The sequence below is a fragment of the Dermacentor silvarum genome, chromosome 3, assembly GCF_013339745.2.
Source record: "Dermacentor silvarum isolate Dsil-2018 chromosome 3, BIME_Dsil_1.4, whole genome shotgun sequence".
Classification (NCBI taxonomy): domain Eukaryota; kingdom Metazoa; phylum Arthropoda; class Arachnida; order Ixodida; family Ixodidae; genus Dermacentor; species Dermacentor silvarum.
The window spans coordinates 176,295,298-176,310,087 of NC_051156.1; the positions used below are offsets into that span (position 1 = coordinate 176,295,298).

A 14,790-nucleotide genomic window follows, 5' to 3' on the forward strand; every position below is an offset into this window, starting at 1 on the left:
AGGAGTAGCGATAGTAGTTTTATCCGCTGCATAAACTTGACACATTCGCTTACTAACTGAATTAACAAGCGTGGTGTCAGCGCACACAAGCAAACATGAATAGATCACACTCGATGGCCGCAGACAACCACTGAAAAACGTGGGCACAGGGAAGCGCAGCCGCCTCAGCGAGCGAAAGTTCGTGCGGTCTATCGCTTCAACGGAAACTGAGCGGCGTAAGCACAGCAAGCACAGCGCATACTAAAGTCAGAGCCGTGTGGAGATCGCTTTCAAGATACGGTGCGCGCGACACCGACAGCTGGCACAGGCGCAGTACAAGAACGCATTTGTTGGCAGAGTAGAAGCCGCCCCCCCCCCCCTCACTCTCTCCCGCGCTGCCTTCCCGCTTTGCTCCTTTCGCGTGGCAGATTGCTTCGCCAGTTACCTTTGCGCCCGTTTGCAAGATACGCATTTGGTGCCGCAGCACAGCATCGCCCCCCCCCTCCCTCCCATACCCCCACGGCCTTTCGCGCGACGGAAGTCGCGTTAGCTCTCCGCTGTGCGTTCGGTCTCCGTGAAGGCGCGCGTCCCCGGCGCGCTTTCACTCGTACATACGGCGCGCGGCAACGATTTTATCGCCCTTGAAGTTTTTTCGGAACCTCACGGCGGCGGCGACGACGATGGCGACGCCGACGGCAGAAATCCGCTTGAAGCGTCCATATAATTGCTGTCGCAATAAAAAGGAAAGAACAGGCGTTTTCTCGATAGAAACAATGGAATTGGAGCAAAATCACAATATTTAAAGAAAGGCAGGTTAGAGCACTGCACGGGCCGATTTTCGCGGCCCGGGCACGGCCCGGGCCCGTTTTTACATTGGGCGGCCGGCCCGCCCGAGCCCGATCAAAATTTTTATAGCGAGAACCGGGCCCGGCCCGGGCCCGGAAATAATCTACGTTACCCGCCCGGCCCGGCCCGCCACCCCTTTACCTTAAGCCCGAGCCCGGCCCGAGCCCGGCTCGAAACTGGCCCGAACCCGGCCCGAGACCAAAAATACATGTTTTTCAGTGTTGAGAAGCCCGAGAATAACTCGCAGAAAGCCCGAGCCTGGCCCGGGCCCACCTCAAAAAAAACCCGAGCCCGGCCCGGGCCCAGGTCAAAAAGCACACGCCGTGCCCGAGCCCTGCCTCGAGCCCGTGAAAAAACTGCTCTACCCGGCCCGGCCCGGGCTTTCGGGTAAGCCCGAGCCCGTGCAGTGCTCTAAGGCAGGTAACAGTCTCTTGCTTGGATTATCACAAAAGGAAGTCTGGGCAAATATTCTACATAAATTTGCTTATTAGTTCGAAATTTGCACGAGGTGAGGGTCCTACAGTGCTTCGAAGAGCAACGACCAGTATCGCTAAAATTGAAAAATATTGTCAATACCTCCTTCTTAGCAAGAATTACGATACGTTTATAAGACCGGATGTGAAGCCGTAGCCTTCTAGCATTCGATGCGAATTTTATTTTCTCGCGGACAAGTGGCTAATCTGTAACCAAATTTTATTAAAGGGCAATACTTCATAGGCCAAGTACTTGCAGTGAATCGAACCAGCTCAGCCTTTCTGTGGCCTAGAGTATCGAAAAAAAATTATGCCCCTATCCAACAATCCCGCATTAACATATGGAAATCTCATGTAAAAATCAGTATGCTGTCATATATCATATCGGATATAAGATGCATGCTCCGTGTGATATATAAGAACATACTGGTTTTTATATGGGACCCCCATATTATTCTTGTGGGATTATTGGACATTGAGCATGTGGGTTTCTTGCTAGAGTAACATCTACGTATTCCATTCCAGGAGCCCTTTCTCATCAAAGGCGATGCCTGCCAGCGTGTCCAGCGCTGGTTACCACCTGGCTGGTCTGCGCATGCATGCCAGGAACAGCACAGGGCCTTCGTCTATACCGCCGGCTCGCCGTGCACCGCTCCCTGGCGGACGTCATCCCGGTGGCAGGATGTGAGTGCAGTAGCAGTCGCAGAACGCGTAGTCGCAGAACACGTGACACGGTTGTCTTTGTTCTAAAGTGTTTCCTTAGTTGTTTATTCGTTGCAAGAGTTTATTTGTTGTCACAGAGTTGATAAGGCCTTCGTCACGCTCGACCAATAGTTACCATGGCATCATCAGAAGCTGATCACTACTTGCTGTTGGGCTAGACTGTTCATACATCTTACGGTGTAATAAGATGCAAAATAACCTGAAGTGTTTCCAGGACGTGAAAGAGCATTCAACTGTTTGTAATTGCGATAGGAACGCGCAAAAATGCACAGAAATGCTAGGTCGTGCAAGAACTGGCATTGCTACTCTCTAGGATTTCAGAACTGTGCACGGCAGTTAATTTCAGAACTGCTACCAATTCTTTTGGATGCTATCAACGTATTGAGATGCAAAAAAAAAACGAACATAAACATGCTAACGCAAAGAAGTCTTCGTGCAACCATATCGAAAATATTGTCGCGAGCAATGGCGAAGACAAAGAAACCCAGGTGGTCTAAATTAATCCGGAGCCCTTCACTAGGGCGTGCCTCATAATCAGAACTGGTTTTGGCACGTAAAACCACAGGAAGAAAGAAAGAAAGAAAGAAAGAAAGAAAAAAAAGAAATCTGCCTACATTACGCCCGAGGATGCGCATCTGGAGTCGTATGGCGGCCCGAAAGAAAGAAAGAAAGAAAGAAAGAAAGAAAGGCGTTGTAGTGGGGCTGGGTCAGAGGCTCTGCTGTCGGACTGACAAACCTGCTGAACCCAGTGCGATCTGTGCAGTCTTCACTAGACAACTACTAGCCGTTTACTCTAGAGTAAATACTCCCCGTAACATCTTTTTGGTGGAGGTCCTGGGTGGAATACTCCCTGTAACAATAGTCTAGGCTCGTTTGTGGAACAAGGGGAATTCGCGTTTCAGACGTATGTTCTGACTGGGTGTTCGACTATCTGACGATGTTTTACAGCGTAGCTGTTAAGGGCTCACTCTTAGATGGTCGCGTCCGGCAATAGAAAAAAACTCTCATTGGCCGTATTCTGTATGTGCGAGTGAAAGCGCGCGACAGCGAGAGTCGCGCGCTTTCACTGGGAGCGAACGCACGGCGGAGAGCAAACGCGACTTCCCAGTGGAAGGGAAGCGGTGGGCGATCCGGGCAGCATTGCATATGTAGCGTGCGTTGGAAAATGTGGCCCGCCTATTAATTAATTAATTAAGTAATTAATAATTATTATGGTGTTTTACGTGCCAAAACCACGATCTGATTATGAGACACGCCGTAGTGGGGGACTCCGGAAATTTGGACCACCTGGGGTTCTTTAACGTGCGCCTAAATCTAAGTACACGTGTGTTTTCGCATTTCGCCCCCATCGAAATGCGACCGCCGTGGCCGGGATTCGATCCCGCGACCACGTGCTCAGCAGCCCAACACCATAGCCACTGAGCAACCACGGTGGGTTGGCCCGACTATTACTAACTGAACGAACAAGCGTGGTGTGAGCGCGCACAAACAAACATGAATAGATCACACTGAATGACTGCGGACAACGACTGTCAAAACGCTGGCAGCAAGCGCATACGCCGCAGCGGGCGAAGGTACGTGCGGTCTATCGCTTCAACGGAAACTGAGCGGCGAATGCACAGCGAATGCACAGGTGTGTCCCTTCGCACGCGCTGCCCACGGGAAGCGCTTCTCATCAACACCATCGTTTCACACGCGCCTTCTCGTGGTCATCAGGTCTCTCTTCATGTCGGTCTACTTACACCGCAGCACACCTGCTTACTTAATCAGCTCATGTTTACTACAATTCATATTGCTACCAAAGCCGCTCACCTTACTTCGTATGACATTGCTGTGTTGCTATCGCATTCATTGCTATGCCCTTAGGGCGAAACTGTGATATTTTTTTGAAGAACGTGCCAATCTTTGCCGTACACACTATGGCGGTGTACCGTAGCGACGATAAGGCTATGGTCCCTGTGGTCACTAAATAAATGAAAACAACCGGATCATATATATTTCTCATTCCTTAATAGTTAAAATAACCAATTACACCATCTCATCTTAATAGTCATAATTGAAAATACATAATTTCCCCCATAGTACTGCTTCGCTGGTCTTCCATCTCCTCCCCAGTGGAAGGGCTGATAGTTTTTTGTCGTTGCTTTCAGGGCGCGAGTACTGCGATGGCGGTAGATGGGCCTACAAGTCGCCGTACTGCGGAAACGTGACCAATATGGACCCCAATTTTTCAGAAAGTAAGTTCACATTGGTGATGCAACTTTATTCGGATTTTTCTGCAGTCTGTTTAGCCAGTGACGGTTACTCCTTCAACTCCAATGTGCCCTACAGTGTTGAATGATAGGTAGAAATGAGACCCGTCAGTGAAACCTTTCCACTTGCATAACGAATCGCGAGTGAGACAGAGAAAAACAAACGCTTAATAATGAATATATATATATATAGTAACTGCATTTTTCCATGGGCGAAGCGTACATAGAAAAAATGAGAAGCACAACCTCGCGGTTATCTTAGGTTTATGTACCCAACAGTTCCGGTCGGTGGCCCGACCTTTTTCAAGGGACACAGGAAATTCTCACAACAATCTCTCTATATCTTCAGGTGAAGAACGAACGTGCAAAAAAAAGATAGAAGAGAGAGAGAGAGAAAAAAAAGAAGAAAAAATGTGGTTGATCCCTCTTATATAGGAATCGGTATAGAACACGAAAGTGAAACGTGTCTTCACAGAAGTAGTGTAATGTTTATTGCACATTGATATATAATGTCTATTGGTGTTTTGTGGCTAAAGCGCCCTTAGGCGTTGATGCACCCACGCTGACGCCTGGTGGCACGTCTCCTCCATCACGACTACCAACGTCGATGACCATGAGCAACCGTCGTGCATATGGAAGCCGCACTACGCTGCACACGCTAGCACAACGCGAAAGACGAAGCACGTAACTGACACACTAATACAACGCGCAAGACAAAGCACGTAACTGAATCGTCACCGAGTCAAATCAGCGCGTACAGCGCGTCGTAATTGCAGCCTCCGCGATCAACTTCAGAAACATTTTCAGAGCTAATTGCGGAGGCCACGCTCCGCTGTGCTGAGTACGGTGAACGCCACCTAGGTAACGTTGGTAGTGCTTCTTGATGCCAGCGCCCCTTCGAATGCTGGCATCGAGGCGTCGTAGTGCTGAGACCACCGAAGCGTTCACTGTCGGTGCGCGTTAGTGTCATAATGCAGTACTTCTCTTTTCTGCTCGTAGGCGGCGGCACCGCTCCGAGCAAGAGCGCGGGTACACGGAGGAGTGTTAGATATATAAGGCGCGTCTGTGCAGCTCTCTGCAAATGCGTTTGTGGCGCAATGGGTTAAACGCTCGGCGATCTATCGTCGCGGACCGAGAGGTCGTGGGTTCGATTTCCAAATTTTGCATGTTTGTAGAACTTTTTCTTCTGGTTTCTTTCTTTGTATTATGTTCGTGTACATTGTAAGCTGACGTATTTCCGTGACGGAAATACGTCAGTGAAGTCTTGGTGGACCCCGGCATAAAACACTTTCGTGTTAAAAAAGAGACCATGGGGCCATGAGACCATTTTTTTTTCTCTTTATATTCGTTCTGACATTGGAAACTTAGTTACGGCTTCGCCGCACCAAACTTTGCAAGCTAACATTGCGAAACTAGCCGGTGTCTGTTAATCCTGTAGGTTGATAAAACTTCGTAGGTAGAGCTCGTAAGTGCCTTTCATGCTGGCAGTGCCGCTGTTTCTTCGTGACGTCGTGCTCTGAAGCTTGAGTATAAACGGTAACTGCCATTAATAATCTGGGGCCCAATTCATAAAGCATTTTATTAATGATAAGTGCTCTTCGCCGTTGGTTGGCCGCCTTCAGTAATAGTATGTCGAGTGACAGAACTGGGTGACTTTTTTTAACGTAAAGTTCTTACGTAAAAAAAAAATTGTGGGTAGGAACCCTGAATCCGCATTCACAAAAATATTCTTACGCTAGAAGTGTTCATAAGGGCAGATTAAAGCCCATCGCGGTGTTATACATGTGATTAGAGTACGCGGTCAGCCAATAGCAAAGAGCACTTACCAACCCAACGAAAACCTTTGATAGTTCGGTCCCGGCACCATAAAAAGTGGGGGAGGGGGGCACTGCGGCGTCCTGTGTTTTCTCTTCTGTGGTTCCCACCGCTGCTGTCGACCGATGTTCAGGCGACAACAATACTCCAGAGATTCGTTTATTTCAGCAGTCCTTCCTGTTTCTTGAGTGATATTTTCTATTTTATTTATGGCGTCTTCGAATGCTTGCTTCAGACCAGTCTGGTCTGAAAAGCCGTAATCAATATGTATTTCGAGAATGCCCACATCCTAAACATGGCCCGCAATAGAAATTATGATATAGAAACGAGGCCGAAGACACATCGGTTCTCGAGTGCATGTGATTTGCCTTGCACCGTAACTCTTCACTATACCAAGCGTGTATCCCCACAGGCCAGCGGTGAACGTGGCAGCAGCCTTTGAGCTTTATCTTAGGTCTATGCATAGTGGAGACGACTTAATCTCCTAACAAGGCTTAGTTGCTTTGTAGGACTGTAGGTACACCCTGAAGGGACCAGTCGATGATGCCCTGACGTAGCCTACTGAGAGACCTGCACTACATGATGGTTGATTTTATTATCTCGCTGTTTTGCCCCTCAGATCAAGACGTGTGGCCGCACTTCGAGAAGGCATGCGGCAATCCTGGCCAGTCGCCCATCAACATCAACTTCCTGCAGACCAGCTTCAAGAGCTTCGGGCCCATTGCATTCCTCGGCTACAATGTGCCCTTCCGCTTCAAGGTGGAGAACGGAGGACATGCCCGTGAGTTACTGGCCAAGAAAAAAAAATAACCTGGACTAGCTTCGCGGAACTTGCCTTTTGCAAGGGTAGGTTCATTGCTGACCACCTCTTTTTGTGTTGGCTTGTTAGTTGCTGCAGTACTGTAACTAATATCTTTTTAAAAGGGATTTGAATGATTATATGGGCTCTTTAGCGAATCATATGCATCGTCATGTGCACAAATCTGCCTGTGAAAATTGCTCGTTTCACACAAGCTTAATCTCTAGACATGCAATTTACAATAAATGGCGTTAAGGCATAGACTGTAAGCTTAACACTCGGTTTTTATTTTTCGTCTTATATATAAGACGATAAATAGTTCATAATATACGCCTGGGTAGTCTTTAGCTATAGACAGTACTCCAAGATTATAAGACTTATTTTATTACAAATATCGGTGTCTGATACACTGCCTCTGTGTTGGCCAAAGCAGCGGTTGAGATGAATTCGATTTCTTAGAGATGTTTTTTTTTTTTTGCGCGAATCAGAACTTAGCCCACTTTTACGCATCTATACTCCGATCTCACAAGTCGTTCGCAGCACTGTGGAATGCTGCAGGACTCCTTGGCCAATAGGGATCCCGAATGCCCATCGAGATGTGTTCATCCGCGTCGCGTCGTCTGCTCAGAGGTTGTTGAACTGGCGGTATGTGACGTGTAAGCGCAAAAGTCCTAACATGCCACGTATCGCTGTAACATATCATGTACCAAGCAAAAACAAAACTCTCCAATCATGCAATTAGTCTCACAGTTACACCCGGAACTATATTCCGCTGCGAAGTATATTGCGCCTGTTTATGCCTCGTGGCTGCGGCAGCGTTGCAAACGACTTGTGAGGTGGGTTATAAACGGAAAGATACGTTTCACGGGAAGAGTGTTGCACCGAAATATCTACTACTTCTGCACACACAAAATGTTGGTGGCCTATATTGTAAGAGAGAAGGCACGCAATTCATCAAAGTACACAGTGACCTCTGCTTTGAGCAGTGAGTTCTTATTGTTATTGCACTGAATCGGTATCATCGTACTGCATCCGTAAGTTCGCAGGACTCTACAGAATCTAAGTATATAGTAATGGAAGTGCGCGCGAGAAGAGATGCTGCAGCTTTGTTATTCGAGTGTATAGGCACAACATACTGTACACGCTCTGCAGTGTACATTACGCCCGAGGATGCGCATCTGGAGTCGTATGGCGGCCCGCTGCCCGCTCGCTACACGCTGTCCAAGGCCGTCTTCCGCTTCGGCAATGAGACGAGTGAGCGCGGCTCGGAGCACACGCTCGACGGACGAAACTTCGCCGCCGAGGTACGGAAACACTTAAGCAGAGTGTTTTCACCGTTCAATTGCTGGTGAGATCAGATGTGGTTCATTAGTGGGGATTGGAGCGTGGCCACGACGAGACACGAAGAGGACACGTGTCTCGTCATACAACGCGCTCTAGCCTGTAATAATAAAACTGCAATTAGCCCAACTTTCCATCCCATTCCAGATGTCATTCGCAAGTAATCTTTTAGCTATTTAACGTCAGCCAAGATGGGGTGATTTTCCTTTCGTCTTCAATGTCTCCAGACTGCTTGTTGGAATCTGCGTCTGCCGTAAGGCGTTCATAGACATGTGTTCGCGTCGGTATATATATATATATATATATATATATATATATATATATATATATATATATATATACGGCTCAGCAGGGAACCACCACAGTTGATGAGCACCGCTGGTTGGCTAGTTCAGATGTTTATTACAGGCGGTGCTAGACTGGCAGTCTGGGCCGGCAATTCGCCGTTCTCTTTCGCTGTTCAGGAATCTGCTACCACATGACTCTGAACTCAGTGTCGCGTAGTTATCATAGTAGAAGGCATGAGATCTCCTTATGAACTATCGTCGGTCCAACATACGGAATATGTTGGGTATGTTTTGTGAGTCTCGTGTAGCACCATTAGCTGTGCGAATTTCGGAAAAGTAAGGACGGTGGCCGTGTTTGATCTTCTGAGGTTAGGACCAATGGAAATTATTTCGTAAAGCACAGCCAGTATGCGTTGCAATCGCAGATTCAGAGGCATTCATGGTGGTTTCAGAGACTTTTGTGTCAAGAACTATATATAATGCAAGAATTTAAGTGTCCGTCTGTAATGCTCTTTCCGCAGCTCCAGCTTCTGATGTCCTGCGAGAAGCCAACGCCTACCGACTGCCTTCGGCGTGACAAAGGGTTGGCCATATTCGTCATTCTCTTTGAGGTAAGACCCTATGTTTAACGCTGCCATGCCGCGTGACACTCGCATTGACGTACTCCGAAAATATACGTACTCCGAAAAGCTTACAAGCGCAATGCGGCATTGCGGAAACAGCAAACGCGTCGCGGACACTCAAAGTAGCGGCACTGCCGGGTTGTGTTTGCTTGACTCTCTACTCACTCGTCAAAGTAACTCCGCTAGCCTCTTTCTCTACAACCGTTGTCGAAATCTGCGTCTGTCGTAAGACGTTCGATACATAATCGTATATGCGTAAAAGATAACTAAAATAAGGTCATGAAATTGTACTTGACGGAGTATGCATTATTACGTAGTAAGGCAGCACGGTGTTTTATATCATAACTCTGGCCTATGGAGCTTTATTCTGCCGTATGTTGCAACCGAATAACTATATACAGCACACTCCGAAGTGTGCACAAGGTGCCAAAACCTGAAAACGCGCGTTTGAAGCACTTGAAGCATTTGACCAGCGTTCTCCATTTATTTTATTTAAGAAAAAATTCGTACGATGACACGTGAGTCACTGAGGTGCCATGCGAATATGCACACACTAAATAGCACAGTTTAAAACAACGCTGCATTTCTGGAGCCGCAATGAAATGTCGCCCAGGTGTCATATTTAGTTATGGTTCACAGATATACATTGTTGACAAATGGCTCAGTGCACCACTCCCTTCTCTCGGTCATAAGAAGACCCGAAAAATGAAACACATGGAGGCTCACCTTTTAAGATAAATGTGTGTTGCCCCGTCCAAAAGATTTTATTCAAACTACTGTCTCTATAAGGTCATGTTTTCAATCTTTCTTTGCAGGGCTCCTTATTTGTTTTTATTTTCATTCTGCTTTTGCGCAATAGATTTACTGGCATCCGTGCAATATCGATGTACCGTGGCAACTGTATCTGCCTTGTACGGTAGATACAGTTGCGGCACAATAGAATACGGTATGATGATGTATCTGCCATCTCGAACGCTCCTGACTTCCCAGAAACGGGAGGTTCCCAACCCGCTCCTGGACATACTCATCAACGCCACGGAGCACATGACGGCACGAGGCAACACGACCGAGACCCTCATTCCCATGGCCTTCCTGCTGCCGAACTCGACGGCCAACTACTACCTATACTTGGGCTCGCTCACTTTCCCACCGTGCACCGGCAAGGCTCTCGTGGTGGTCTTCAACAGCGCCGTCTCCATCGGAGAGATGCAGGCAAGTGACACGTCCGCTGCTGCTTCTAGATGTTCTCTACGGCCACTGGCACGTTTTGTAAACAATTTTACACTAGCATTTTTACCTTCATGATTGCCTCGATACCTGTGGAAGCTGTGCATGCGGCCTCATCCGATCTCGAACGCGAAATTTTGCTTGCATGGATCCATGCATCCCTGTTTGGCTTGCAGTCAATTTTAGGGCAACTTTTCCTAGACTCACGCCTTCTCTACTAGCTAATTGCCATGGTGACCTGGCGTGGTACCCGCAAATGAGATAACCAAACAATATGTCGCAACGTCCCCCCCCCCCTCCCCCCCCCCCCCGTACTGTGTTGTCATCAAAGGGAAGGAGTACGATTGATATAATTGCGAATAAAATATCACATTACATTATTTTTTCTCAGAATTGCGGGCAATGAAAACCATTGGCCGTATTCACGAATCAGTTATTACGCGAACTCTGTTCGTAAGTACAGGCATTAGCCAATAGTAACAACGAAAATATTAGCGAAGCCAGCAGTCCAATATTAAAGGGCTCTTACGTACGAGAAGTCTTGTGATTTTGGCCCCTGGTTTCCCAACGCCTCGCTAGCTAGCCCACATGGCGACGTATTTTAGTAGGCTTATTAGTAACGCCATCCAGTTCCAATTTTGAAAAGCTCTAAAAAGTCTTCAGGGGACAAAAAGCCCTGTAAAGAGGATGAGTCATGAAAGCACACTTCAAGGCTTTTTGGTTACCGCGTTTCAGTTGTTTTCTTCATAATTACGTTGCGCTGAGTTTTACAGTGGCCAGAAATTACGAAGACGAGAACGATAATGCAAACAGAAGCGTTAATTTGTTTTGCGTAAGATAGCGATTCGCCCGTCTGCAACCTTGTTCCCTTCTTTGTAATTTTTTGCCAAGTGTAAACATCAGCGAAACGTAATCATGGACGTGCCCCAACTATCCCCTTATATTGCTTTACCTAATGTTCTTTTCTTGTCTCAATTAAAGAACAAAATCACCTAATTTTTAGATGTGGAAGAATTTTGGGACTTGGGCTTGCAAGATGCACCGAAACAATGGCCTCGTAAAACACTGGTATTTTCCGAGATGAAAGGTTATTTGAAGACCGACAATGAATACGTCTAGCATATACGAATAGAACGTATACGAATAGAGCACAAAGCACCTAGTACCGACGTCAGCAATGTTTCCTGGCGGCAGCAAGGTGTTCCTGCCGAAACTGTCTCGAAACCATCGATCTGGTGGAGTCATGCCTTGTTCTGCGATTTTAGGCAACTGAAAAATAAATCTCCGGTCGTGCACCACTACTGTACAGAGTTTTAACAGCCGCATTAAATAGAATCTCTCTCTCTCACTCTCTGTCTCTTTATTTGCTTACTCGTTGGTATCACTATACTACAAAATAGTGGCCTCGTAAGTTCGGAACGCGGCTTCCGCTAAGTAGTGAAACGTTTACGAGAATCAGAATCTCGGAAATAATTAAAAGGTACTTCCCAGTCGTGCCTCATATATAGAATATACAGTAGACGCTATATCGCGCTCGCGCGTACCTATTACCTGGTACAGAAATTGCAGGCTAGCGCGTTTTAAGCAGTGCTGACGTTAACTAGAGGCGTGATTGGGCCAGCCAGTATACGGCGGTGTAGCGTAACACGTATGGCGGATCCTGATTAAGCCTGGTAGTAGCCGTAACAACTTTATTTATGCCGTTTAAAAGGAAAGGGGCTGCAGGGTAGAGGGGTCTACTTAGGGTAGTCCTCCGCCAACCTCTCAGCCCACCCCACGATGGCCTCCTGAAAGTCGGGCCTTGAAGCTGCGCAAGGCAAGCCCCCCCCCCCCCCCCCCCGAATGCTCCTCACTAGTAATTCAATGATTAAGGGGAGGGGATAATGGATGTTGAGGGCACACCACATATAGCTGTTGAGGATGGCCTTGGACGCTGAGCAGAACTGGCAGGCCGGGGAACGGTAGAGAGAGGGTTGAATGACGTGAACAAAGTAAGGAGAGGGAAAGGTGCGAGTCTGTAGCTGCCCCCACAGGATCTCGCGTTTGCGTGAAGAATTACGCGCCAACGGAGGAAATGCCAGACGATCGAGTGTATAATGTGCACAGATGTCGTGGAATGTGAGAAGAAGATCTCGCGCGGAAAACGGCCTCTCGAAGGCAACGATTTGCGACTCGCCTAATGCTTGCGCCCGGTCCGTTAATCCTTCGACGCTGGCCTGAGCCACCTCGTTGCCGGCGAGACCCTCGTGTGCTGGGGTCCAAAATCAGGCCTATGTCTTATGTGGGAGGGTGGGAGAGGGAAAGGGCTTGCAATTGAAGCCCTGCCAGCTCCGAATTGCTGATGGCTGTTTTCGAGTGGCTGACAATTGCGGAGGAATTTGGAATAGCGAAAGCCGGGCCTATGGCCACTTCCTCCGCCTCCTCCGGAGGAGAAGCAGGGACAGAGGCTGCCTTAGCTAACTAGCCTTGCGAATGTATTACTGAGAGGGCATATTTGAAACCAGTGCTATATTTGGCGGCGTATGACTTTGGTAGCGTTGAATTGGTTACCCCAACATACCGCGCGACCACACACTGTATTTTGACGTTCATCAGCTGATTATGGAGCCACTTGCCTGGTTTATGACTCTGCGGTCACACTTTCACACCGAAATGTTCGGTTCTGAAAAAAAAAAAACAAGAACTCTAGTTAGTTTTTCAAAACGAAGAAAATAAACAGCACACCGTCAAAATCTTTTCTCATCCTTCCACAACGTTTCTTACGAGTGTTTATCCTTTCCTGCTGGCTCATGCACACTGTCGTAGCCAACACTGCAGTTCTTCGAATCCAAAACTTGACCTATATGGCCACTGGCACTTCGTTGTGATAATACAGAGCTTTAAAAACAGCAGCTTTTGACGCCGTGTATGCAGCTGAAGAAGCTAAGGAACAACCTGTACTACTACTTTGGCACCTGCAAGAACCGGGTCGCCGGCAACCTGCGCAAGCTGCAAAAGCTGGGCAACCGGATCGTCTACAGGTCATTCAAGTTCACCGGTGCGGCTACCACTTCAAGGGCTGCTTTGAAAGTGCTGCTTGGAGTAGCGGCAGCGACCACTGCCCATTGTATAGGAATGGGGCGCACTATTTAATTGCGCAGCAATAGCGTACGTGCAACGCGGTCGGAGCCTATATGAGACAATGAGGAGCAGTTGTGTATATTACCGAGAAAAATTATTGCGAGACAAATATATCTGATTTGCGTTTATTACCTAATGTTGTTAAATTAATACACAAATCGTTTCGTGACGAAATAAAATCAATTTTTACGGCCGGATCTCCGCTCACTTCTTCCACGTAAGGGAAATGTTGCAGTTGTGCACAATGTTCGAGTAAGTGTGAAGTTGCTTTAAAACAATAAATGTAGACCGATAATACAATCTACAGATGCTTAGTTGTTGCGATGAAGAAATACTATTCTTCGGGCTCGAAGATATACTACTAGATTGGCAAGATAGCCGGAGATACTGAAAACATATTACAGGGCACTCAAAAGAAGCTACGCGATAGAAAACACAGCCAGCTCTTATTAAGAGACTGCCAAGCAGTTTTTAGAGACACCTGATGTAGGGTAACTATGTAGTGGGAAGATTTACGACTTGATTAACAGTAGTACAGGGTTTGCTAAACATTCCAGGGATATTGAGTGGTTATGAGACACTAGTTATGCGGCCGGTAAATGAAACCTTTGGCTATATTGAAGCCTATCGGCTTTAGATGAGCACGGAATTTCTATTCATTCAATGAATTTGCAACACGACATGGCATTTTTATTTTTATTTATTTCAAATCGTTTAAGGCATGACCGCGTAACGGTAAGGAGAAGTCATCTTAAGCATATTAGTGTGCAGCGATACAAATATATAGTAAAAAGCATGTTATAAAGCCATTTGCAAAACTGCAAAGACTGATGATATGAAGGATATGAAGCGGAAGTGAAAGTGTTCTTAGAGGAATTTCTGCTTTTACTAACGGCGAATTGTGTCGGTAAACATAAAAAGAAACATCGATAAAATGGGCTGCAGACGACACAGTGAGATTGCTTTAAAAGGCAACGACAACATTGATTGGTCAGTGTCCCCTTTATTATTATTTTTTTTTGCGTGGTCTTTATGTTTTACACATGATGGCTTCTTACCGATTCACTTGATGTTGGTTGCTGCAGGAGAAAAGAATCGATCTGCAAGTTTGTTAGACAGGCATTGACAACAACTTTTAATCAGTGGTACGCACGTGTTTGCATTAACACCACACAAACGCACATTTCGCAAGCGCGGATGTGTCGTAAGAAACATTTACCATGGCGTGAAGAATAAACACAAATAACGCCCACGCACGCAAACAACCCTGTTCTGACCCCTTGTCGTTTCACAATCAAGTCAGTC

The 14,790-nt window shown here is 47.0% G+C and overlaps 1 protein-coding gene across 1 annotated transcript in view; it reads left to right on the forward strand.

Moving 5' to 3' along the window:
- The window catches only part of LOC119445044 (loricrin-like), a 432,039-nt gene that overhangs the window by 208,770 nt on the left and 208,479 nt on the right, over window positions 1–14,790 (forward strand). The gene's annotated exons all lie outside the window — the stretch shown is intronic.